The sequence below is a fragment of the Polypterus senegalus genome, chromosome 7 (genome assembly GCF_016835505.1).
Source record: "Polypterus senegalus isolate Bchr_013 chromosome 7, ASM1683550v1, whole genome shotgun sequence".
NCBI classification, from domain to species: Eukaryota; Metazoa; Chordata; class Cladistia; order Polypteriformes; family Polypteridae; genus Polypterus; species Polypterus senegalus.
Genome location: NC_053160.1, coordinates 102261563 through 102280198, shown reverse-complemented (window position 1 = coordinate 102280198; position 18636 = coordinate 102261563).

The following is an 18636-nucleotide window of genomic DNA, read 5'->3' as shown; positions in this document are numbered from 1 at the left end:
ACGCCTGCATTAACACCTCCAACTCCACCTCTGTGAAATATGCCGCTCGCTTTTTTTCTCCTTGATCTTCCGTTTTGACTCGTGAAATCGGCGATTCATTGAAAACGTCTTTATGTATGCACGGGGCACGCGCATTAACTCTGGGTAACCAGTAGGAGGTTGATTGAACTTACTCTTCTCAGGCGTTTTGGAACCGACATACTCATGGTATGCGGGTTTGGGGTAAATCAACCCAGAGGTTATGATTTACCAAATGGTAAGTTAACCAAGCTTTCTGGAATACCCCCCAGGGGCCTCATTTATAATGCTTGCATACACACAAAAAGAGGTTTGATATATGCATTTGCAACTTCCAATACAAATGTCCGGATTTATAAAACAAAACTTACAGCAACTCTGATCCACATGTATGCAAACTTTTAGAGAAACTGTGATATGACAACATCATCAATCAAGTAGGGAAATGCAGCTAAACCAGCTAAATGACGACTTGCACACACAATAGTTCTAAGCCGTTATTATAATGTGCATTGACATGACAAACGTTTTGCGCCTCAGAAATGATGAATAAGATATACAGACCATATTTTAGTTTTTTAGTTCCCTTTAAGAAAACCAACACTGTGTACATGAGTAGTTTGTAGTACATACAGAAAGCAACTGTCAAAGGAGGTGTTAGATTGATTGATAACTTTAAGCCCCGCACCAAATATGATTGATGACTTTAAGCCCCGCCCCAAATATGAAAATATTATTTATGAAAATATAAAAAATGAAAATATGAAAATATATAAAATATGAAAATACGGATAACGTTAATATTATTTATAAGCTATAAGATATTGACTCATTGCTCTAAGTTATAAATTAATAGTAAGAAAATATACAATTTTCTAAAAACGATATAAGATATTGACTCCCTGCTCTAAGTTATAAGTTCACGACACGAGTCTTTATTTTATAAGCACTTATCTTTCCTGCATAGCCATAACTAAAATGATATTCACTCCCCCGCTCCAAGTTATAAACTAATAGTAAGAAAATAAATATACAATTATCTAGCCGACCGTTTCTAAAAACGATATAAGTTGCACTAGAATCAAAAGGAAGAAAATACATAGCCACTCCTCATGCCTGCGCGCCTCCGGTTCAAAACAATTAAGCTAAAAGACTTGTTTTTCAATTACTTCCCCCATCGGAATGCGCCAAATATGATCGATCACAGCCTGTCTCTTTACACTTTAATTTAATTACCATGCCGTAACAAGGCAGTGCCTTTCTGATTACATGATAATAATCTAAAATGCGTACCTGCTGTTTTATGCCTCAGCAATAAGACACCCAGACGTTGCAACAATTATGTCCCCACAGGGAGTCGGCACCTTTCTGTTATCAACCTAAGCAATTAAGAAAAGTCTTAATCTAATTTAAACATGTTCTATTTTTTATATCGTAAAGTAAAATACTTATTCTCACCCCGAATCAAAGCAATTAAGAAAATATACACTCCTTCTGATTTTTACTAAAATTCTTAACACGCTTTTCAGCACTGGCTCCGCGAACTTAATCACAAGACTGTTTTTAAAAGCTACAAAGGTCAAAAAAGACTTTCTACATTTCTATGGTCTAAGAACAAAGTTATTAAATGAAATATTTTCCACTAACGACTCTCTCTTATATTCACAATGATCTTTACAAGCTCGCAAGAAAAGTTATTAAAACGGTTCTCGCTGTCTATGGAACTTGATAAAAAGTTGTTTATATACCGAGTACAAACTCGGCGGTATTTTAGCCTCGTTAATCGGGTAAAGGTCAAAATAGACTTTACTTCACGTTTACAGTATATCAACCTAAAAATACACGTGGCGATCTAAGAAACGGCTCTTTCCGATACTGTATTTTAGCCGCGTAAATGTCAAAATTGATCTCGTTTCACATTTACAGTATATCAACCTAAAATACACGTGATGATCTAAGAAACGGCTCCACATATAAAACGTCTACGTTTAGCACGACGATCTCTAGGTAAAACATAAAATATTTGCTTAGATGTGAACCTTACAGCTGTGTGCGTTTGAATGAGGCTTCTTTGCAGCTAGAAAGGGTCACTGCCCCTTAGAGGCGGAACATCAACAACTCTGCACCTATGAGCTTTCTACCAAACGTTCCGGGTGTTTCGCTCCGCCCTTCCAAGGCGGTACGGAGCTGTAGGTGCTGCATAAAGTGTTCTGCTTAGCCCTCTCCCGCCACACAATCTTTTCCAGCATTCCAAGTGTCTCCACGAGCTTTCCATAAGGTAGGCGTTTTTGCTTTTTTCTTCCGCAATGGTACACAAGGGAAAAAAAATTACTTTTGTGATTGTTGGTAAGTGTAGATTATCGAAATATGTGCAGTTAATGATCGTCTCTCTTCAAATCGATGAAATGATGTTCTTTTATAAATCCGATTTCTGACCGGTTGGTTGCTCAAAAAATGAGTCAGTTCTTCTTTCGGCCGTACTTTTAAATCGAAATGTTGTTTATAAGACCGCCTAGATTCAATGTCTTTAAGTATATACAAAAGTAATACTTTTTGATGGTAATATTAATTTCATACTGATTACTTTTAATGGAAATGCACAAACGTATTACTTATAAGAACGTTCAGGCTGATTACTTTTAAATTAAACATCTTTAAGTACGTACAAACACTTTTAAATTGAAATGTTGTTTATAAGACCGCCTAGATTTAATACTGTTAATGTCTTTGTATGTACAAACTTATTACTTTATAATGGAAATGCATAAACTTATAAGAAAGTTCAGACTGATTACTTTTAAACGTCTTTAAGTACCTACAAACCTAGTCTTTTATATTTTAGAATCGGAGGGTGAACTGTTTGATTCTTTAAATCTAACTAGTTCGCAATTGGAGGATTTAATAGCTGCCACAGATTGTCTTTTTGAGAATAAAAATCCTGCCTCAGACAAAGAGTCCCCAGAAACCCGTAAGTATCACTTACAACTGAGGGTTCGTGTGTGTAGGGAAGAAAATAAGGCATTGGGGTTAAATATGTACTTTTTAGTAGAATACTCGACGCCCCCAAAGAGCGGTTATTCTTCCGAAGTTTCCAGTCAGATTTTAGAATCGGCGCAAAGGCCCTCCGGACAGTCTGCTATTGAACATCTCATTCATGCAGCCCGGTAAGTTGAACTATTTGTGCGAGTGCGCAGCAAATGTTTATTTTTAAAGAAAACTTAGTGTTGCTTGTTTTTTTCAGAACCCGCCTCTCCAGGCTTACTGACTCAGATACTCGGGGGTTCACCGCCATTTGCATCATCACCCGGACTGGGTGAACCTGAAAGATTTGATCCCGCTGCTAAGGCTGCTGAGCTGAAGGCTGAAATCGAACAAGTGCTGTTGATTTTTCAAAACTCTTAATCCTTTCTCCAGATATATGTGAAAAGGTTATTTTATTGTATGCAATTTTAGAAAACTTGTTCCCCAAATAATGTCTGACCAAAGGCGTGCAAGTGAGGACTTGGACGCTGGGAGCGGTTCTCAAAATGGTGGTTTATTACAAAATATGGCGAATGAACTCCGCTATTCTATTCAGCCTCCAAAAATGCCTACTCCACCACTCCGATTATTTTAATGAATTGGAATATATTAATTGGCAAAATCAAAACCCGATCCAAATGAATAATATAATAGCAACCATGAGAGTTCCTTCACCTGTTACCTCTCCCATCGACTTTGACCAGCTCGACAGCCTTTTAGAAGCCCTACGTCCAGTAGCCACCCCCGATGAAATGCAAACATTAAATAACTTGTTAGAAAGGGTTCTGCGGTCTTTGAACGAAAATGTGAATGCTCAAACGGGTCATGGTTTAACAAACGCGTTGGATTCTGTAAATGCTGCCCCCTCTCACATTATGGCCACATCAGTCTCGGTTACCCCCTTGGCTACATCTGTACCTTCTGCTCAAGTCTCCTCGGTCTCTGTTACTTCAGCTAACCCTTCTGGGCCCTTTGATTCAGCACCAGTTGCTAACACATCTTCTTCAGTCTTGCCCTCTGTTTATTTCAGCTATCCCTTCTGCTGCCAAGCCGTCTGCTTCAGTCCCTCTAGCTCCCACTTCTGCTCCCTCTACTTCAGTAGGCCCCTGTGCCCCCTCTGTCCCAGTCACTGTCTCCTCTGTTCCAGTCCTTGTAGCTAACACCTTTGTCTCGGCAACCTCTTCAATCGCGCCAGTCATGTCCAGTGGTTCTGTGGTATCTAAACCTTCACCCTCGTCTACTTTAGGCATTGCCGGGCCCTCTGCTGTCTCTAGTAATGACGGTCAGGGCGTTTTTAAGCAGATCGACAGACCTGCTTTTAATCGCACTGAAATTAACACCCCTTAAATTTCGCCGACACCTATGAACTAGAGTCTTACGAGGAGGTGTTTAACAGTATTCATGAGACGTTGCAAAGGATTCTGGATAGTTTTTCAGGAACTTTAAATCCACAAGATGTTGTACAGCTAGAATTGCGTGCTGATTCATTACCTTGATACAGTTTTTATACAGTTGACTGGCTCTAATATTAATGTCGAAGGTTTTCTTCAGCAGATAGAGAATCTTCTTCAGAGTCATGCAAGTGTGCTGGCTGATTGTCTGATGCTAGTCACCCAGATTGTTCGGTCACCTAGTGGGGGCGCTCGCAAGGTATCATCTCTACTCAATCATAAAATAGTTGGAAAGAAAATGAGGCATTTAATTTCTTATAATTACGGGAATCGACTCTGTTTTGCCTTTTGTCTGCTTATCCTAATGGATGACCGGTACATGCAAAACCCACAGTTATGCATGCGTGAAGCATATAACCTTCAGAGCAGGGCTGGATTATCTGAGCAAGAAAGTGTCCTTTGCGGAAATTCATAAATTTCAAAACTTGCTGGACATTAAAATTGTCTGGTACAGGTGTCTAAGAAATGAGAAATTTTTTAAAATTTGAAAGCTCCCGAGGTAGAAACCCCAAAACCTATTTTATGTTTTTACACGATAACCATTACTACGGTATTTTGAATTTAAAAGGGTTTCTGGGGGTGAAATACTTGTGCGACTACTGTTACAAAAGCTACCACTCAATCCTTAGCCATCGTTGTGAAGGCCACTGCAACATCTGTTTCTCCCCAGATTGCCGTCCGATCCCTGAAGAACTTGTCAAGTGTGGTGATTGCAACCGTTACTGCCGGTCCCAATTTTGTATTATTCAGCATACGATTTCCAAATTTAACCAACGATATGGAAGCGGCCTGTGACACTGCAAAAATGTGTCCCCTGTGTTACAAAACTTACACAGTGAATGCCGCCTCAAAACCCCATAAATGTCGCCCCAAGGAATGCTGTGTTTGTAAAGCAGTGCTTTATAGAAACCTTAAAGTCTGAGGATCATTGTGAGAAATACGTATTTTATGATTTTGAAAGTCGGCAAGAAACGGGGGTGCACATTCCTAATTACATATACTGGAAGTCCTTGCGGGGTAAATCCTGGTTCTGGGCAGGTGAATATTGTGTACACCAGTTCTTTGCCAGATACCGTCATCCCAAGTATCAAGGCTATACCTTCATAGCTCACTATTCAAAAGGTTACGATGGGTACCCTTGGATAAGCGGAAGAGGATGGATAGATGGATGGACGATGGGTACTTTTTTAATGAAGTATTTGCTTGAAAATGGTGTGAACCCTAGTATTACTACTCAAGGAAAAAAGCTGATGTGTTTCGCAGATTATGGTTACAAAATACATTTTATAGATTCTTTGAATTTTTTAACAATGAAATTGAGTGCCATGCCTAAAGCCATGGGGTTTGAAGCCGCAAAAGGTTATTTCCCCCATTTCTTCAATACGGCTGAAAATCAGAATTATATCAGCCCCTACCCTGAACCTGAATGCTACGGTGTTCAGAGCATGATGACCAAAGAAAAGGAAGAATTTTTTACCTGGTACGACAGTGTCAAGCATGGTGTTTTTAATTTTAAAGAGGAGATGGCTTTTTATTGTAAAAATGATGTCAAATTCTTAGAACAGCGTGCATTAAATTCAGAGACGAGGTCATCAAAATTGGCAATATTGACCCGTTTCAATGCATGACCCTGGCATCTCTATGTATGGCCATGTACAGGCAAAACTGTATGCCTCCAAAGTCTATCGGTATAATTCCTTCTGACCATTACAGTAGTAGTCAGAAAAACTATTTGAACGCATATATTCAATGGTTATTGTATCTCTGTGAAACAGAAAAATTGAACATTCGACATGCTCTAAACCTTGGGGAAGTAAAGAAGGGTTCCTTTTTATCTTGACGGCTATGCCATAGTTAGGTATTCTGACTGCCTTTGAATTTGCTGGTTGTTTTTATCACGGCTGTCCAGAATGTTATGATTTAAACAGTACCCATCCTTTAACCGGTATGACTTGTGCAGTTATGTATCAAAAGCTTATGAGAAAATTGGAAATACTTAGGACAAAATTTAATCTAGATGTGCACGTGCTCTGGGAGCATTCTTGGGAGATGATGAAAAAACAAGACCTCAGGCTACAAACTTTCTTAAAACACTGATTTCCCTCAACGTATACAACCGAGGGACTCGTTGTTCGGCCATACCAACGCATAAAATTGTACCACAAGGCAGTGGTGCCCCGAACAGATTCACTATTATGATTTCACTAGCTTGTACCCATTTGTGAATAAAACAAAAATGTACCCGGTCGGTCACCCCACTATCATTTTTCAGCAGTTTGGCAATCTCCAAAGCCACCGTCCAGCCTCCATGTGGTCTCAATTTTCCAGTCCTGCCTCTCGGGTTTTGTGGGAAATTAATGTTCACCCTCTGTCACATCTGTGCGGAGACAGAAGCTCAGATTGTGGACTGTCGTCACACAGAGGATGAGAGAGCTTTAACCGGTACTTGGTGCAGTGTGGAAATAGCAAAGGCCATTGACAAAGGGTATAAAGTTTCAAAAGTATACGAGATTTGGCATTACCCCGAACGTACTTCTGAGTTATTCTCAGACTATATCAAGCTTCATCTAAAAGGCAAGCAGGAGGCCTCGGGCTATCCTGCCTGGTGTACGGATGAGGCTTTCCAAGACCGTTATATTTTAGATTATTATCAGAAGGAAGGTGTACAATTGGACTGCGATAACATCGCTGTAAATCCAGCCAAGAGACAAATTTCAAAGTTGTTTTTAAATTCTCTTTGGGGTAAATTTGGGCAAAAACCTCTCCATCTCACTACTAGCTTAGTCAAGGACGGTGAGGAATTCTTGCAATATATTTTCTCCAAACAGTATAATGGTTTCTTATTTTGAATTTATCGGCATGAGATTGCTCAAATACAATGGAAGTACACCGATGAAAAGTATACCCTACCTGGTAGCGTTAATGTTGTCATTGCTGCTTTCACCACGGCCTATGCCCGGTTAGAGTTGTACGATTTACTGGACAGTCTGGGAGAAAGGGTGTTGTACCACAACACCGACTCGGTCATTTTTACTTCTCAGCCTGGTCAGTACAATCCTCCTCTGGGTGACTATTTAGGAGAGCTCACCAGTGAGTTAAATCCTGGTGATTATATTACTGAATTTGCTTCAGGCGGTCCAAAGACGTACGGGTATAAAACAGCACAAGGCAAAACATGTATGAAGGTAAAAGGTATCACCATCAATCACGAAACCGGTAAAATTATAAACCTTGAGTCACTAACCAATCTAGTTCAGAATTTTGTGACATCTCATGAAGCCCCTCCTCAAGAGTTACTGGTTCACGGTAAGCAGATCCATCGAAATAAAAGTTTCACTTTAGAAAACAGACCACTCAGGAAGAAATTCAGAGTGGTGTATAACAAGAGGGTTCTCCTAAAAGATTACAACACAAGACCTTATGGCTACTAAAAGAGATTTTGACGCACGCCTTCAACACCCCTTCGCTAAAATTATCTCGGGACCCTCTTGTTCCGGTAAATCCTATTATGTGAAAAAATTATTGGAACATTCGAACCACGTTGTGTCTCAACCTTTTCAAAATATAATTTGGTTTTATAGTTGCTGGCAGAAAATGTACGACGAGCTATCGGCTAAATTTCAGCAATTAAAATTTATTGAGGGGCTCCCAAAGTCTTTATGTGACGACAAACTTCTCCCTCCTGAGAAAATAAATTTGGTCATTATAGATGGAATCGGCTAGCGAAAGCCCGGAAATAGAAAAAGCTTTCACAAAATATACTCATCATCGGAATCTGTCTATCATTTACTTGGTTCAAAATTTATTCTTTCAAGGAAAGAAAAGCCGAACGATTAATCTTAACACCAATTATATATTACTCTTTTTAAAAACCCCAGGGACAGATTACTACCTTAGCCTGCTAAATGTATCCGAGGCGTGTTAAGTTCTTTTTGGAAGCTTTCAAAGATGCTATAAAACTACCATACAGCTATCTCTTAGTGAATTTAAAGGCACAGACCCCTGAAAAAACTGCTTTTAAGAACAGGTCCGTTTCCGCCCGATTGGCTGGTCGTGTACACCGTGAAAAAATAAAAAGGTGTTCTGAGTCAAAGTTACATATTCTGTTAGCATGTTGGCCAGAATAAGCAGAAACCTACAGCCTCTCAAGGCCTTACTCCATTGCTCTTGTCGCCACCGTAAAATTCTTATAAATGCCTCTTCTGACGATTTAATTAATGCTTTGTCCGAAATAGCCTGTAATACTTTAAAAGGTAATATACCTCTTTCACCCAAACAGTTTAAGCAACTCAAGAAGCATAAAACATCTGTCAGAAAAATAAGTGACAGAAAACTAACCTTAAAAAAGAAGAAAGCTATTCTGAACCAGAAAGGAGGCTTTTTGGGAGCTCTTTTAAGCGTCGCCGTGCCATTCATATCCAGTTTACTAGCTTCTAGAGCATAAACATGGAATACGCTCAAAAAATGTATTTGGTCCCGCAGCAACAAATGTCTCTTTTCAGCAAAAGAGTGCTAACCCGAACGATCTCTTGAGTGCCACGGAAACTGAACTGGACAAAGAAATGAGAAACGTCCTGCAACGCTGTGATATAGGGGCTGACGAGAAGGTGAAGCTTTACACTTCTATCTTGCAGAGATATCTGACGCTAGTTAAAAAGGCCGATAAAGAAACTAGCAGTCTGACGCTCGTATTACCAAAAGAAGAAAATGGCGAGGGGGCACTGGAACAGTCAAGGTGTCTGAGGACAAGGTTTGGCAAGAGGTTTTGAGAAGCGCCTCTAAAAGCAAAGAATGTTGAATTTGTTTTACATAAAATGTCCATTAATCCCCATCACACGTTATGGAATAATCGTAGAGAGCTGTTGTTAGAAGGTAAACCTTTGGTCGGATCCAACATGGTGGATTTGGTCCGTAATCTGACCGCTTCTCATACAATACCTGAACATAGGAGACCGTGGGGGTGGAAGGAATTTGTAAACGCCATGGCCAGTTTGAACATTCCATTTTCTCTCAGACCTAATGATGAAACGAGAGAACTCCTTGAAAGTTTTAAGCCACCCGACACCTCCCTCCCTGCTCATCAAACAGAAGTTAGCCCCTACCGACTGAAACCGAGAAAAAAAAGACTGGAATGGATTGCTTATTAATTTGTAAAATTATTTGTTTATTAAATACAATTTTATCTCATTACAGAGTGTCGTCATCCTTTAACCGTCTATTGAAATATTTATAGGTCTCTGATCTTTGCACGCAAGGGTACTGATAAAAACAGAGTCCCGGTGAAGGAAGCCAGGAACGAACAAATTTAGAGACCATAGAGTCATTACTGTTCACGTCCTCAGAATACTTTTTTATTACAGAGGTGTACGGGAGACCTTTTCCTCTCTGATCCAGATAGAAGAGGCAGTGTTGACCACATTTGTCCGAGAACCAACTTTGAAGCTGTCAGTGATTGTAAATGATTTGTTTACAGTTTTTGCTTAAGAAATGGTAAATGTCTTTCGGGAAGTAGATAAAGTCCGGAGGATTTCCATAGGAATCAAAAAACTCCCCATTTCCGTCTTCTGTGAGGTAAATCCCCAGCCAGTGTTCTCAAGGGTTGGGTTTGATGGTGCGTATTCACTACAAACATGGCCGGCAAGCCGTTATTTTTTTTTTCTGGTAGTTGATCACAAGTCAGCACACCACGGAAATATCTTTCAGTGTAGGGGTCTTGGGACAGTAGTTCTGTTTTGTATTCATGGTGTTTATTAGTAGTCATACAGAACATTACATCTCTGGTTGATTTCAATGATGTTGTCAAAGACCGCATATACTATTAGATTGACAGTCCGAGGGAGAGGGATGCGGAAGCATAATTCAAATCTCATGTTTCCAGTTTTAACTAATGAAAAATGATCACCGCATTCTTGATCGGGGGTTAGATCAAAAGCGAAAAGAGTATATCCTTGCGAGAACTCTGAATGGCTGATAGCCAGAGCTTGATACTTCTTTCCCCTTAGGTGTAGAAGAGTGTTATTCAAGTCCAGGTAATCTTCCCAATTTCCGGCTATGAGAAATTCTAGCGGAGCTACTTCAGAGAGGGCTGAGAGAGGTGGAACTTCAACGTATATACTTTTATCTACACTCATTTGAGTGAAAGGCACCGTAAACAGATCCACTTCAGATTTGACACATTCTTCGGACATTCTGTGTACGAAAGCCATCTGTGAAATGTCTCTCTTTTTGCTTGCTTTAGTCTTGTTCCTCTTCTGACGACATTTAGATAATGCTGTAAAAATAGTGCGCCTGGCCTTTTTAGCTGGCGGGGCCTGACATGACCCCATGGTCTCTTGCGTTTTGTCTTTCTCATGACCATCAAGCCCGCTCCCTCCTGCTTTTCTAGGACTCCACCTGCAGCATTGGATATAGCCCCTGTGATCACATCTTTTACAATATTTTTAGCCGCGGATTTGATATGTGATTTTGCGATGTCAAAGCCTTTTTTCAGGAGAGGTAAAGCTCTTCTAAACAATCCTCGAAATATACCTCCCATCCCCGCACCTTACATTACAGGGGATCCAGAGAATCCTGGTAAGCCGTTACCCGCTTGGGTCTGATAATATTGGATGTAAGGTGTCAGGTCCTGGTAAGACCTCATTGTTTCAGTCGTGCATACAATGCCTGACGGGTCTGAAATGCACCTTCACTATCACCTTACCAAACTGAAATGGCACGTTTTAGTTCTGGTTCGCCTTTATTTCAATAGTCACTGTGTCAAAATGATTCTTGCTGGCTGGGGCATAATGTGGTTTGCCATATTTGATGGTTGCAATTTTATTCGCCTGATCCTCTATATGAACACACCTCAAAAGGAGTACGTAGCTGTCTCCGACTCTCTGTACGTGTACGGGGATATGGTATCTCATCAAAGTGTAAAAGCCGGACCTGATGTCGGCGGGGAAAGGAGCCTTATAAGTTAAACCCCGAGTCTGATCAGGATGCGCTCCTAATATTCGACCCAGCTGTCTTTTTAAGTGTATAGTTTCATCCTTTTCACCCGGTACCACGTAGACTCTTCTTTCCACAGCATTATAACTGAATTTCGCAGGGTTCTCGGAAGGGACAAATCCAGCTGCAACATCTGTCAAAGTGTGCAGGCTTAAGGTTGTCGAATTCATAAAAGACAGTAGGTCGTGAATACCTTCGTAATATCCGCATGGAATGTAGTAATGTTTTTTTACCCTCGGAGCTGAAACGTAGAATTCGTTATCCGGTTTGTCTATGGTATTCCACGTATGTGGGTACTGAATTTCGCTAGACCGACTTCCCAAAAACCTTCTAATTCTATGGGTTTAGCAAGCTTCGTCGTGAAATTGGAAATTGTGTTGTCAGGGAAAATGTCTGAGGAAGCGTTGCTCGTTAGAGTCGCAAAAAAACTTTTGCGCTCCATTGTATACCGCTAGAGAATGAAGAGACGATTAGGAGCACTGTGGACTTTATTGAACATCTTGGGCCTGGCTCTCCGGTATCCAGCTGTTAAATTTTTCTGGCCAGCTGGGCCATTTGACTAAAATGAGTCATTTTTTTTATCCTTAACTTTCCTAGCCAGTATTTTTTTCGATCCTGTAAACGTCTGTGGATCCGACTTTAATTTTCTGTAATTCAGGGTCGTAAAAGGATCCTAGAATCTCTTCACCATCGTAGTCTTTCAGTTTGTACACCGCCGGTGCCCTAGGTACAAGTTCAGATACAGTAAACATTTCATCTGAAAATGTTTGTTCATAACCTTTCTCTAAAGGATGTCTGGTTTTAGACACCCTAACTGTGTCTCCTATTTTGAACTTAAACAACGGTGGACCCGGGTGGTTGGCTATGGCATATAAATTTTTGAAAACTTTCTAGGAATTTAACATGTTTACATCGGAGGGAGCCATTTTTATGCTCCGATGAAAACCTTTGTTGTAAGAGTATACCAGATCCGGCAATTTATCGATGTAGGTTCTCGTGTTATAAGCGCTGAAATATTTCCACATTTTCGATTTTAGTGTGCGGTTAAATCTCTCCACCACGGAGGCCTTTAATTAATTTCCTGTGGTAAAATGTTTTATCCCAATCTTCTTTAACAGCTTTGAAAATCTCGGTTGAAAAACTCTTTCCCCTTATCGGTCTGGAGCTTCTTTGGAGTACGCCCGCCGCTCAGAATGTCTTGGAAGGCTCTTGTCACTTCCTTACTCGTTTTGTTCTTCAGGGGTCGTACCCACGCGTACTTAGAAAGTACATTGATACATGTTAACAAATATTTATAACCCAGATTATGCTCGGACACATTTGTCATGTCCGCTAAATCCATCTGCCATTGCGAGTCTATATCGGATGCATAAACCTTATTTCTCCTAAAATGCCTTCTATCGGGTTTGTGAATTGTATAAGCATATTGACCGGATAACCAATCCGACACCTTTTGGTCATTACTTTTTTGACCCAAAACCTCAAGAGCTCTTTTCAAAGAGTCTTTTCCCCAAAGCTACCAGGATTTGCCTGGTTATAATAAACTTTTTTCAAGTAACCCTTCATCGCCGACGGTGAAAGAAAAATGTCAATGGTTTAAAAATCAAATGAGGCTTTATTGGTAATTTTCAAAACGGCAGTATTAAAAACATTAAAACATTTCATAGCACCGGAACATTGAGTTCAGACACTTGTCTGATTTTTCTATGTTGTACTCCCCGTAAAACCCCAAAGGTGCATTGGCTATTTCACGTATTTTTGAGTAAGAGGGATCGTCCGTGTTGTGAAAGGCTTGTACAATAGCCTCGCTAATAGAATGTTCATTTTCCAGTTCATCTACAGCATTTTGAACAATTGAATGAACCTTGTGAAAAGTCGGAAAGGTGTTGAAGCATCCCAGTCTTTATGCCCAGGCTCCTGAGCCACAGTTTGCGGAAAACAGTCAGAACCTCTTGAAAGCGGCCAACCCGATAAACAGAGTCAGGCTCAAACAGACACGTATGCTGCGTCTGGCTGGGGTGGTCTATGAAACAACCTTGACAGGTGCTTTTTAGGTCCCGATCGACTATTATGTCCAGCAGAGCCACAATCTAACTCTTGATCAGTTTCAGAGTCTTTGGAAGTGTTTTACCCATGGGACCATCAGTTTGTTCAATGTCCATGCCCTCATAATCAGAATCCTGGGACGATGGCTTCCAAGCGGCCAGAGCATCTACCAAGTCGTCCACAGTCTCTTCTTGATGCATGGTCTGCATGGCTATCTCTTCAGCGCCCGTTAGGCTCCCCAGAGCATCCTCAGCAGGGACAAAAAAGTCAAGTACTGTACGGTTCTCCAGGAGACTGTCCAACCAATATATATCATCAGGGGTGGGTAACTGAGGTTCGGGCCAATAGATCTGGTCATTTGAGGGCATCAGAAGGTCCGGCCAAGACGGTAGGTCTGAAGGAGAGTTGTTAGGAGCAGAGTACCCGGAGTTAGGTACAATGTAGGCGGGCCAAAACAGGCCGTTGACTGCCGCTGTCTGTTCCATAGACCAACAGGCCTGATCAGGAATGTAGCCGGCGGGGTGCTGGTTGTTACCCGTCCAAACGCATCGTTGTCTGTCAGCATCTGGTCTGCAGCAGAGTAGCAGGGCTGTAGGTTAGTGTCGATCATCTCTTCGGGAGTAGAGTAGGCGGTGTTGGTTTGAAGGTTAGCCGGCCAAAACACATCATTATCTGTCAGCATCTGGTCTGCCGTAGAGTAGCCGGGCTATAGGTTAGGGTCAATCATCTCGTCGGAAGTAGAGTAGGTGGTGTTGGCTTGAAGGTTAGCTGGCCAAAACAGGTAGTCAGCGGCAGACGTATGCTCCATATCCCCGGAGCTTGGTTCTTCGGAGCGCATCAAAATGTTGAGGACTTCTGCCACCTCAGAGGCCAAGAGAACAGGGAGACGACTGGCTCAGCTAGCACCAGCTTCGGAAGGGTTTTAGGTTAATGTAGACTATGGAAAAGACCTCTGTATTTATCTCCGCTCACTTAAGGGGCGGTTGACTCCCAGTTTTCTTCCTCCTCCTCCGAGCATGAGTTATTCAACATGCTAAACTCCTCCTCCAATTTTCTTTTAATTCTTTTCATCTGGTAGAACAGTTTTCCTTGATAAATAAGAGCATAAGAGCTTTTAAAAAAAGTCCAGACTTTTATAGAAAAATTAATTTCACTCACTCGCTCCTTTATCATATTTTCTTTATCTTCCTCCTCCTCTTCGTGACCGGCCTCGTTATATTCGGGAAGGATAGGCTCCTTCTTGGAAACGGCGATTGTGAGCTGTCCCTCAGCATTTCTTTTTACCTCTACCCAGCACAAAGCACAGTTAGAATCGTACCAGACAGAGCTGAAGCGTGGTTCCCGTAACGTTCTTCTGGACACCTTGTTTGCTTTCAGTTTCTTAGGACCGTTCACAAGACCGTCCATTCTGTTTGCTTTTGTGTGTTGTGGCATTTTCATTAAATGACTAGAATTTTATACAAGAACTCTTTCGTCTCCTCCCACAGTCGGGGTTGGGAAGGGGTGGAGCGATACACCTCTCCCTAACCCAATAGGCAGATAGAGACATAAAGGCGTACCTCGGGGGCGTGAGTATTGTTAATGGGGAGTGATAAGTGTCGAAAGACCCACCCTAAAAGGCGGGGTTTAGAGATGATCAATTATGACGGTGGTCCAACCCCCCCAGGGGCGAGATATAGTTCATATTTTTATATTTTCATAAATAATATTTTGGGGTGGGGCTTAAAGTCATCAATCAATCAATCAGTCAAACACCTCCTTTGACAGTTGCTTTTTGTATGTACTACTACTTACGTGGACTGTATTTTTGACCGTTTATAATAGCCGCCCTGTTGTCAGTTTTCAGGGAGTTAACTGACAGGTCAGGAATATATCTGGCCAAGCTTAACTTTGTCGTGCCCACTGTGCTAGAAGCAATTAATTGATTGGTGAGGCACTACATCCAGTTTTCCTATGGTGTAAGTGTAAATATATAAAATATAACATGTATTTTTCCAATGTTTTAAGGCAATTTACAGCAGTGTCCAGTTCTCCCAAACATAATCAGGGTAAATGACTGCACTGAAACTGCAGTAAGGGCACCTAGTAAAAATGAAGCTGATTATTTTAACTGTGAGCAGTGACATCGCTCTATTATTAAAAAAAAATCTTGGAAGGAGACGAGATGTGATTGCCACAGAGACACTTTTCCAAATCTCTTTGCATAAGCTCTTGTTGTCGTAAAAGTCCTGTGTGGTTATGTCAGGCACATTTCTTGTAGAGAAAAAGAAACGATATTCACTCACAGACAGTTATAAGTTGCATTGTCATGATGTAATTCCAAACACGGAATCAAAATTCAATGTGATATTGATGAAAAGGTAAAAGCGAAAAGAGATTGAATATATGGACACAGGTAATATGACAGAAGTGCGCCGCATGAAATGCAGATCAAAGAGCAAAGAGGAGGTAAAAAAAGAAAACTGTGTTTCCCATTGTATCACCATTTAAGAGGGGGTGTCAGAGGAGCGATCGCGTCTCCTTGGGGTGCGTTCAGTCCCCATCTTCACAAAGTGGCTGGCACATAGCACGTAGGGGGAGAGGTGGGTGAGCAAAGTGAGCAGGGGGCAAAGCCCCCTATCTTCATTAATGCACAAGTCATCTCTGATGCCATGATAAGACTGACAAACGTCATGTCATGACTCAGTGGCCTGGGTTATTTAATGATTTATTTATTTTGGGGCAAAGCAGCTTTGAAAGACATGATGGTACTGTACATTGGGAATGGCTGTTCCAGTTTCGAGCTGAATAAAGTTGGTTTTGCTAAAATACTGAGATTCAGCCTCGTGTTTTGACAGGAACTCACACATCAAAATTTTAAAATGTTCCATTCAAATGTAATGTATTTCTTCACTCATTGACCATATAAATAGTACTGTATCAGACAAACAGACAGCAGTCACTGAATCACAAAACACATCACTTGGTAAAATCAAATAATTGTGGCTTTGAAAAAAAAAATCACCTCAATCAATAAAGTCCTAATGAGAGAGAGCCATTTACTTGTCCCCAAGTGGATATTAAGACTCTACGGAAGCTCAAATAAATACACCTATTATAACTATTATAACAAACAACAACACTTTTTAGCACTTTTCCTGTTCTCAAAGCACTTGAAGCACATACTGCCCTTTATATCAAGCTTTTACTGCTTGAAAATAGCTGAACTTACAGGCAGATATTAGTTTAAAACACAGTGATGTCAAAAAGCATTTGCTTAATGCTTGGATCATAATTTGATGAAGACACAACTAACAACATGTCAAGATAGGTACATTGATGGGAAAGCATCAAGCAAGCTGAGCTGTCAAGATTCACTTAACAATTAAGAAACAATGGTAAATGTGCTTGGCGACCATGGCTGGCTGGTTGGCTGGTAGCTGAGCCGTGTTATGCCTCCTTGAAAACACAACTGTAAACTCCCCTCTTGCAAATAAATGGTGTATTAGATTGCATCTTACAAAAGTGAAAATTGTCAAAACTGTGAAGAAATTCTGGCTGCAGCAGCTAACCAGTGTCCATCGTTTTCACTATTACAAATTAATCTAGCCATATTTAATATAACGATAAACACATTTTCAAAATAAATATTGTACTTTTTTGATGTGTCTTTTTATTTTAAAAAGATATCAGTTATAATTACTTGCAACTGTGCAGTAGTAAATATCATCTTGTCCTGATGAAGGTAGTCCTAACTAACTTCAAACCTTTTTTTAACTATTTTATGTTTATAAGGAATGGAGATAATAGCCTGTAAACATAATCACACTACCACATAGTTTCTTCTCGTTTGCTGTGTCAAAGCATAATTACTTTTTTCAGTTATTTTTTTTTCCTACTTTTTGAGCCAGCTATATGGCAATAATGAATCTAATTGTATTCACTTTTTTTATCTTACACAATTCTCAAAGACTCTTTACAGCTATTATACCTTATGGCATTGTTCCTGTAACAATGAGAAAAAGTGCTTAGATTAGAAAAGACAGTCCTAGTATTAAATAATTAAAATGTACTGTGCACATCTAGCAGTACTTTAACACATTCCTATTTGCACGTTGCTCAACTACTAAATCTGGAATGATGTTGCAGCTACAGCACTCATCAATAAACTAAACAAATGTGTGAAAGAGCATAATATTGTAGTTACTTACAGTTGGTAATGCTGACAAGTATCCAGTAAATTTTATTTATGTCAGATACAAGGTTTCAATTTAAATTAACTATTTTTTGAAATTAAATGGGCACCAGATGTAAAAACAGTGGCATACAGGTGTCCAAATTACATCTGCCAAAACCACATATCCTAAAACTCTCTACTTTGGTAGGTTCATCTTTCTCCTGCCAGTGCTAAAAAGGCCAGTCCTCTGGTTGTAGGCAGTCAGGATCAGATGCAGAGTTAAAGTCTTTAACAGGCAACTACCATATTGAGCAAATAAGGCTACAATCCCTGAGGGTGGAACAGACCATCTTGCAATTTCAAAGGCTTAGGTTCAGTTCCTATATACAGCATGTGCAAGTACTCCCCATGTCTGCTTGTATCTTTCCACATAACGCAAATATGTTCTGAGTATCTGTGTGGATTTATGGCCTGCAATGTAACCGTGTTCCTGAGCTGGTTCTATAACAATAGTACAAAAATAGGTTCTGGCCCTCATGAACTTTGTAAACAAAAAAGTAGGTTTATGAAAATGATGCAATTATTTTAGATAAATCACCTTTTTAAATTGTCATCAATAAAATGAGAACTGTAAGAGTTAGCCATGTTACCTGCTCCCCAGAGACATAAGAGTACAGCAAGTGGCACAGCACTGTAGACATCACAAGTGTACAGCTTTATAAGTCACCAGAGAAATGCTAAAACCCAACCACTGCCTATTCTTATAGGTTATCTATGCTGATGGAGAACTGATGATTGCTTACCCAGTCTTGTAATATTTTCTTATTTCACACTGGCTGATTCAGACTTACAATGAGCACTCACTTCAGATTTGTCAATAACTTCAAAGTGTTAAGTAGTTCAGTTGTAAGCAGTGATTATTGAAACAGCCAAGTTTTGTTTTGTATGCATTAC